Below are 9,461 nucleotides of genomic sequence, written 5' to 3'. Positions count from 1 at the left end.
GTAAGGACTTGTGTCGCTAAAGTTTCGTCGGAACGAAGTTACGGAAAATTAATTAACAAACGGAGACTTAACAGTATGTTGTTCCATTGCTAGTTACTCAAAATCTGAGTCAAAATCAAATACAGAGATACTGAAGAACAACTAACAATAAGTTATTTCTTGAGTTATTGTTGTTGCTCAGTGCGTGAGAACAAAAACTTGAATAAATAATAAACAAAGAATAAATTGACATTTCTGAATGAAAACTTTTTCTGGTTTATTTTGTGCGACGTTTCGAGCAGACGCTCATCGTCAGGCAGTAAAGACCATGTTACAATGGAATTAGATTCAGAAAAGGGCATTGCTCGAAACATCGCAGTAAATAAACTAGAAAACGTTTCATTTAGACGTGTCAGTTTATTATTTTTTAACAATAAGTTAATAACACTTTCCTAAGTTGTATTGATATTATGAAACTAGAATTGTTTTACACTGTTAGTGTTACACATACAGTTACGCCTAAGTTACAACTTACGGCGCCTTTGAATTTAAACAATGTCTTATTTGAATAGTTGGTAATTCATAAGATGTCATGGAAAATTAAATAAAAACGCGCCTTATTTTAATGTGTGCATTTAATATTTATGCAAATAAATTTGTTATTTTGTGAATGTTTAGAGGTAGAGCGCTGTAATTTGTAGAAGTGGTCTTGCTGCACACACACATTACATAATAATTGTATTTTAAGAAGTATTACTATTAATCTGTAGGACACTTGGAATAACATTACAATTTACAGATGCCACAATTTCAATAATATTATGTCAGAAATTTGTAATGAAATTATTACATTTTGGTCTAATTTTATAATGTGTTCAAGAATTAGAATGAATTAAGTAATATGTAGTATATACTGTGCTAGAAAGGGTAACTAGGAGATAGATTGTTCAATAAATTTGTGAAACGAAGGAAGTGAGTTAAAAGTTTTGAACGTGTTTTCTCTGGAGCACAGAAGAAATGGAGGTGTGACTTGACCCAAGTGTTAAAGCTTGTCAGGAGTTTTGACAATTTGTTTATGAGCGATGGAATGGAAGGTCGGAAATGTAAATTTCAATAAAATTATTTCTTACTTAATGTTATTAACTTGTGCAATGGTTTACTTGGTGATGTGAAATTTGCTTGTACTTAAGATCTAGATATTTGCTGAATAAATATATATGGTTAAACACTTCTACGTATAGTTTCATTTGAGTTTACTTACCAATGATAAGTATTTTTCCAAATTATAGCTTTTACAGTGTAAGGAATATTTTTATTTAAATGCATTTTAATAGAATTCTACTATTATTCTGTATATTTTTATAAATTAATAGTTTGGTTCTTCATCTTTTATTTTAATTAGAAGTATTCCAAATTGGTTATTTAACAAAGTGTATTTTGTGTATAAATAGTTAGGAGAAATTTTATTTTTCTGTAACACTTTTGTCTTTTTGTCAACACATTTTAAATGCATGTCAGTACATTTTTAAAACTTGTAAAATATGTAGTGTAAAATCAGCTATAACCAGTCAAATACCCAAATTCATTTTTCCATTTGGTGTTTAGGGCTGGGTGATCAGTGGAAGCTAACTTTTTTAAACCCGTAATTTTTTGTGGATTCTGCCAGAATTATTTTAATGATGTCCTAATAATAATACCATACCATATAAAATTTTTGGTTTATTTATAAAAGGTCGATAATAACATGGTTTGGATTAGTTTTCGGAAGCTGTCACGATCCGATGGCTAAATCAGGATTTTTAGCCAGACGCTTGCAGCATCCACTCCAGTAGACATTAATTAAATACCTTAGTGTTATATAACAAAAATGTACAAAAGTCTGCTATCATTTCAGAACATTAAATGTGTCAATTTCCTATGACAAGTGAACAAAATTCCACTCTTTATACAACATCAAATTCCTTAGTATTTATATATGATTTAAGTTCATAATATTTGTATAACAGCTAGATCATCAAGTTGAAATAAACCAACAATTTGACAAAGGACTGTGAATTAAAGGTATGATGGTGCTCAAGTGTGGTCAGAAGCCTAAAAAAAATTAATATCTGTTATAATATTGGAGAAAAACATTTTCCAGGAATTACAAAAATCAATGATTTTATTGTAGGGTGTACAGTTGCTGAAGTGATGACAGGTGAAAAGTAGCTTGTTCCACTACTTAAGCTGTGTTTGATGGAAAATAGTTAATTCTGGGACTTATTTCATCTGTACTGTATTACTAGAGTTAGATTTATAGTAATATTGAGTGATTAACTGATACATTGTGATATTCTAGTGCTGTAAAATTTGGAGGTGCAATGTGTCATTAATTTACAAGAACAAGTGTTATACATAATTCAGTTATATTGTGTTAAGTGACTTTGTATCATATTTATACCTTACATAATTAATAGCAAAATTTATTGTTTTATCGGGAAGGAGCTAGTGTACTGTGGAATTTGGACTATTTTCTACCTCATTGCTGCTGTAGTGGTATCACTGAAGGGACGTCATTGTGATACTTGGCCTGCAGCTGCGGTAAGAACTGTGCAACAATAGTAATGAATTTTATATCTATATAAGGTGGGTTATTTTTTGTTTAAATATTTGAGACGGGGCCACGTAAAACTAATTAGTTGATTTCCAGCCATATGTGAGTGGTTTTATAAGCTGTGGAGTAAATTTATATTTTTTCTTCTTCGAGTTAGAAATGTGAATGTTTTTTGCAATAAATACCAATCTGCAAAAGACTTGAGAGTTAAACTACACAGCAAATGTTTGTCTTCATTGAATTGCCATTAAATGGTATTACTGTTTCTGGTGACCTTAGTAAACAGTTGTCTTGTAACAACTTTATCCTTTACATTGATAACTTGAATATAAAAAAAAAAAAATTGCAACCAGAACTTTTATTTTTGAAGGAAATTAGTAAATTTTCAGTTTACATGTACTGTTTTATACTGAATTTTTTATTATAAGTTAATTATATGCTTAATGTTTTCTAAAATAATAATAAATGTGAAGAACAGAACATTATTCTGGAATAATGGTTTTATGGACTTACACAATGGAAAATAGGAAGTTTCCTTTATCTTCTGTTTTATATATATATATATATATATATATGATCATTAATTAACTGAATGTGCATAGGTGAGATTTCCATATTTGATTTCAGGGTTAGCAACATGGTAGAGGAGAGTAACTACCAGATATAATATACAGGGATACTGAAAGTACTTTAGATATGTATTTCAGAGGTTGAAGAGGTAATGCAAATGCAATATGCAAACTGTATAAAGAAAAAAGTATTTTTTACTCTTCACACAAACATCACCTTGCACTCCAACTTCCCAGAGTCAAACTGACATCATTAACTTACAGACATATCTTGAGTACAAATATTTTTTAACACGTTTGATTTTTTTTTTGTACAATAGACATGTACTTTTTTTACTACAAGTTTGGCACATTTGGTGAAGATACACAAAGAAATTTTGGAATTATAGTCAACATTACTTCTCCAGTACAGACTCAATCCATTTGACCAAGCTCAGGTACATTGGTGTAATTGACATACCAGTTGTGGGATAGTTTTATTATAACTTATGTTGTAGTTTAACCCTACCTTTAGCCTTTTACTGTACAAAGTGTACTTTTCCAGTGCAGTAATCTGGAAAAGATCAAGTCACATCTTTAGCAATATACAATTCCTTTGCAGCACCACCTAGGAACTAATACCAGAACTATTAAAAGTGCAATGTTATAACAGAATTGGATTATAAATTACAGTAATATTTACTTGTAATTATTTATATCACTCTTAGAATATTGTGCAAATTGCTATTTAAGTGAAATTAAAGAAAACAAATCTACATTTTAGTTCTTTGGCATTGTTGCAGTGGTGTTATATGGAGTGGATACTTTCTTGAAGTTCAAAGCTTGGAAAGGTGGGAAGTTAGCCCAAGGAGAAAGAACAATTACAGTCGCTACCTCCCAAACCAGTGGCTCTGCATATTGAGCGATGGTAAGTTACCTCACTGTGTTACTTATTTAATCATTCTATATTGACCCACCAAGTCCTTTTTACCTCCCAAACTGAATGTTCTGTTGGCTTTGTATATTTGAATGTAACAAACTACTTTCTCAATGCCACTTGAAAAAAAAGTAACCAGAATGATTATGTTTAGGAAAGAATTTTAAAGAGCTGGTAAACAATATTCGCTTGCTTTATATTTCTATGATTAAATTTAAAACAAGAGTATATTTCCAAGGTTTCACTGTATATGATTTATATGTATTTAATACAAGTATATATATATTAGAAATTCCAGCTTTATTGCTTTGCAGGACAGTGTCCACTTTAAAAATATACTTATTTGTGTATCTGAATGTTTTCATTGCAATGTTACCTAAATTATGCAACTTATACTATACTTATAATTTTGTCTGATGCATACAAAGTTATTTCCATCTCACCTTCAAAACACCCCCCCCCCATACACATTCTTTAGAACTTCGAAAATGCAGTAAATTATAACAAGTTTTATTTCATATCTTTCTTTCGAGCTTTCCTCCCTCAGTGTTAACAATAAAATATGCAGTTATCAGAATATATTCTACCAACAATTTTAAGTTGTGAAGACATTTTAAAAATGAGAAAAGTAGGTATAAATTGATGCTGTTGTTAATGTAAGACTTTTCATAAAATAAACTTCTCTTTGGTTTGGGTGATGTTTAAAAAAAATCTTTAACTTTGAAAAGACTGTAGCTAAATTAGAGGTTCAATGCCATTTTTCTGAATGATGAGTAAAAATGAATAATAATAACTAGTTGGTGTTAAAATAAATAAATAATAATGTGTTACCCTAATTCTGATTTATAAATGACTTAAAGAAAATTTGTAAAAATTACACTACATTAACATCTAGTTTACGCACAACAGTTATTGTTCATGCATTTTGATAATATAAATAGCATCTTTTAAGCACTACTATATTTTTTGTGTTTCAGCTGACCTGATGATCTTTGGCATGGTACTAAAAAGCTTCATTTGCACTGGATATAAGCAGATGTATAGTGTGTTTGACATATTATTATACCTTCTTTGGTTTCAATCATAAGTTCCTAGAATTACTATCTGTGTTGGACCCTTAGTCATAAACATAGTATCTCCCTTTTAGCTTTGCTTTCAGTAATAGAAAATAGCATAAAGTAAGAGTAGGATTAATTTCAGCAGTCCCTGAGTGCAGAAAATGAAAGATGAAAAAAGACAATAAAATAATATAGAATTTTAGAAAAGAACTTGTTATTTAGAAGCAAAATGAAATTTCTTCATTCATACTGTTTCTAGGCTTTATTTTGCAATGCTGTTGATAAGTGTATTGTGACAAACCTAGCTGCATTTTACCTGAAAGGAATTTGGACTTTTGAACATCTGACAAATGGGTGGCATAACATGTTAAGTTGATCTCCAGAACCTATAGTGATATGATATGTGACCCAAATTTCAAACCTGTTGAAACTGGTTTACTTGAAAACATACAAATTAAAAACTTTTCTTTGATTAAATGTCTGCCTTTTTTTTCTGTTTTCTTTATTTTAATATATTTAAAACATTTTCACCAGAATTTGTGTATTTCTTTCATTGTTATGATTTGGATTTATTTATTAAATTGTCAACCTTAACCTTGTGTTAGTTTTTTTAAGTTTTATTTGAAGATTTTGATTATTACCTAACTTAGTTTGGTATTTTAATATATATATATGTTTTGATGATCTGATTATTGTAAATCTTACTTTATACAAAGTATCATTGTTTTGAGCAAACATTTTCTTGGAACTGTAATACACACACACACAAATCCACAAAGTGTATATTGAAGCTAGTTTATGTATTGTTTCATTCACTATTAATATTTTCAACATTATTTCCTTGATTCCACTTTTGATAAGCACAACAATATTTCTCTGGCTTCATTGTTTCCTTAATCTTATTGTGGGGTAGGCATGGTGTTTCTCTTATAGCAAAACCACATCGGGCTATCTGCTGTGTCCATCGAGGGGAATCAAACCCTCTGATTTTAGCATTGTAAATCCAAAGACTTACAGCTGTCCCCCCAGGAGACAGGGTGAGCATGGTCCAGTGGTTAGATTTGCAGGTCTATTTGCATCCTGTTGCCGCAAGAAAAAAAAAAAAGAGGGACTATCTGTGTATTATATGGGTGATTTTCAAGTCTCACTATTCAGTCAAACAAGAGTTGGCAGTAGTGCTGTAGGCCAGATGGCTTCCTTCTAGTCCATCCATTAAAAATTAGCGGTAGCTAGTGCACATTGCCCTTAAGAAGCTTTTTGTAAATATCTAAAAACAAACTTATTTTCACTATTGATTATTCTAAGACCCTATGCATCAAAGCAAGAAAGAATATGTAAATAGGTTAACCATTCTATATCTGCAGCATCCACTGTTGACAAGGCCCTTCACTCAATTCTAGATCTCATTGGGCTGGCTGGGATATAGCAGACATAGTAGCAGTCTAGGCATTATTTGTTTCATCAGTGTCAGGAATAACAACTGTTATGGTGGGAACTAAATGAAGTGTAATTACTATAAATTATATTTTAAGTCATTTACAAATCAGAATTAGGATAAGGATTAATAAGCCAATATTTTGTACTTGAATTATTTTACTACCATTTAGGGGAAGTGGTAAATCAGCATGCTAGTCTTCTTGTTCCCAGAGTTTGTGATCGGCAGGCAATGGTACCAGGCACACAATGAATTTACATTATTCAATTATGTTAATTACAATTATTAATTTGTAATTTATATATATATATTACTATATTAGTTTAATAATGTCTTACCATTTTATTTTATTCATTACTCTTTCAGTAAATGGTAGTTTCATAAATCTGATGTATTACTTTGGACCCCAGTTTGGGAACCTCTGGTTTAGGCATTATCTATCAGTCCAGTATTGTATCTTTGGTTTTACTGCTAATGAGTTTAACAATATTTCCCAGGCTTCATTCTTGATAACTTTTTTTGGACTTATTTATGACAAATTCATTGTTGTTTCCATGGTTTTGTTCGGGATAAATTCCAGGTTGTTTTTCCATTATTGGTAAGTTAATACCTCTTCTGTAAAGAGTGTGGTGGTGTGAAATTTTCAGGGATTTGCATTAGTGAACTGAGGATGGTTGAGAAGATATGCAACATCAATAACAACTGTGTCTGCACTCTCAAGTTTGCCATAATCACTTTATTCAAACACCCGAGACCTTATTTACCATAACTTTTGTTTGTTTCTATTTGTCATCTAACTTAAGATAGTTTAAGCAGAAGCTCAAAAATTCAGGAAAACATAGAATATATTTCATTCCAGTGCAAGAAGACTACATTAGTATATTGTTAAGTTTAGGCATAGTTTCAAAGTATTTATTTGGTTATTAATATCGTATATATTAAGCCTAAAATTATTTTGTTATGAAGAACATAAAATGTTGAAGTATGCTAATCATTTGGCTATCCAATTTGCCAGATGCATTTTTCTATCGTCAATGTGATTTCTAAATATCAGATTTTTTTATTTTAAAATGTTTTCAAAGGGAAATATTATTGTGTTTTATATATGTGTGTTTTTGAATTTGAGGAGGAAGCAAAGATTTTTATTAAATTATTTAATCTTGTGTATTTATTTTTAATTAAAATTGAGCAAGAAAACTGATTTTTTTTTGTATGCATAGAACATTAAATGTTACATTCCACTATCTTTGTGTGTTGATTAAAAAAGTGGATTTTTATTTTTTTGTTTGGGAAATACAAAGCATCAAGTTGAAAATGTTATACTTACTCTGAAAGTAAGTTAAGTGTAGTGATTTTATCATGAGGTAAGGTGCAATATTTTGTAATGTTGAAAATCATCAGTATAATGTATTTTTGTTTTAATTTGTTCTTAAAAGTAAGTTTGCATGTAAATTTTGATTAAGAGCTCTATACTGATTACTTAAATATTTGAAATAGCCAATATTTTTGTATTCATAAAAGTGATATTTTAAATTATCTGCTACAAAAAATAATGTAATATGTTTTGGAAAGAGAAAAGATATGGAAAACATATTCACAGATATTTTTGTGTGTTCATTCATTTATTCAGATTACTTTAATTAACTCAGTTTTATTTCTCACGTGCATTATAATTAAACTAAATTCCTTCACAACTATTTTAAGAAAACCAACAAATAGAGAAGTTTTTAGTGAGTTTAATAGTTCTGTTAAAATTGCCAATTTACTTATACCGTAGAAATAAGTATTATAATATTCACCACACTTTGAAATGTTAGTCAAAAGAGTGATTCTTTTTTTAGTTAGTTTCTTATTAATACTGACTTGTAATGTGTTACTGTGAGACAGTCTGGACTCTGAACCATCTGTTTTAACAGTTTCAGCATGTATGCTTCTTTCAGTGAAACCAATAATATCACTTCCACACTAATTAGAGAATTATTTTTAGTAAGTACATTCCATTAGTAATGCTATTTTAAGTTTCAGTTGTTGGGTGGATTCTTTTGGTTTTGGTAAAAAAAAATAATTCAAATTCAAGCCCACTTAGTAATAACAAAAACATCATTTTATTCCTTCAACTGTAAGTTAAACAAGGTGGCTTAACTAATGCTTATTGATAGGCCTAAGTTCACAGTTGATGTTAAAACAACAATTTCACTTGCCAACTTCTCTCATATTTGTAATACTTTATCATAAATACAAACTTACAATAATGAAATGTCAAGTTGGCAAAGGGAACTTTGTAACTCGATCATCTCTCCTCTATTCTGACTTGCTTTTTAAATGGTACAATTATTTCCTCAACTAAAAAGACTTAGTCATTAGGTCATGCTCATTACTGACATCAGAATTCCCTCTAAACAAACAATAATACAAAAGTATAAATTAAAAGACAAAGTACAATAATAAAAAAAAAGCATTTTTATACCCATATCAGAGATGTGTATTAGTACCTAAAACCTCTTGAAACATGACTCTTAGTAGTTTTGTAAATCATTTATGTACCAAATAAGTTTTGTCTCTAAATTAAGCAATACTACAGTTAATCCTACTTTTTACTACTGGGGTTAATAGAAAAGTGATTTTTCCCCAACTTTTTAAATTAATTTTTTACACTTGTTGTAACATGCCAAAACCAAATTTCTCAATATAACACTATAAAAAGAGGTTAATAATTTCAGAGTTGACAATTTTTGTGTTGTGGATTTGGAAGTACTATGGTTGTTTGTTGCTTATCCTTGCACCATCATTTTATGTGATAGCTCTGGTTGTGGACTATTTCCATTGCAGCAGGCTTTTACACACTATGAAGAGGTTATTGTTATCCCTACCCTTCTTTTTAAATGCTTTCTAAAGTCTGAAGACAAGTGCA

The 9,461-nt window shown here is 29.8% G+C and overlaps 1 long non-coding RNA gene across 2 annotated transcripts; it reads left to right on the top strand.

Annotated features, from left to right (window-relative positions):
* Positions 1-409: 409 nt before the first annotated feature.
* Positions 410-7,670, top strand: LOC111087309. 2 transcript variants are annotated; one of them, XR_002612021.1, is made up of 4 exons: positions 410-1,082; positions 2,461-2,559; positions 3,924-4,048; positions 6,723-7,670. It is a non-coding gene; the product is annotated as an uncharacterized LOC111087309 (long non-coding RNA). The 2 variants fall into 2 exon arrangements; XR_002612022.1 differs by lacking the exon at positions 6,723-7,670 and adding an exon at positions 5,035-5,618.
* The last annotated feature ends 1,791 nt before the right edge of the window (positions 7,671-9,461 follow it).

This window comes from Limulus polyphemus, unplaced genomic scaffold (assembly GCF_000517525.1).
Source record: "Limulus polyphemus unplaced genomic scaffold, Limulus_polyphemus-2.1.2 Scaffold1997, whole genome shotgun sequence".
Classification (NCBI taxonomy): domain Eukaryota; kingdom Metazoa; phylum Arthropoda; class Merostomata; order Xiphosura; family Limulidae; genus Limulus; species Limulus polyphemus.
Note: the sequence above shows the minus strand (reverse complement) of the source record. Positions and strands in the feature narration are given on the sequence as shown.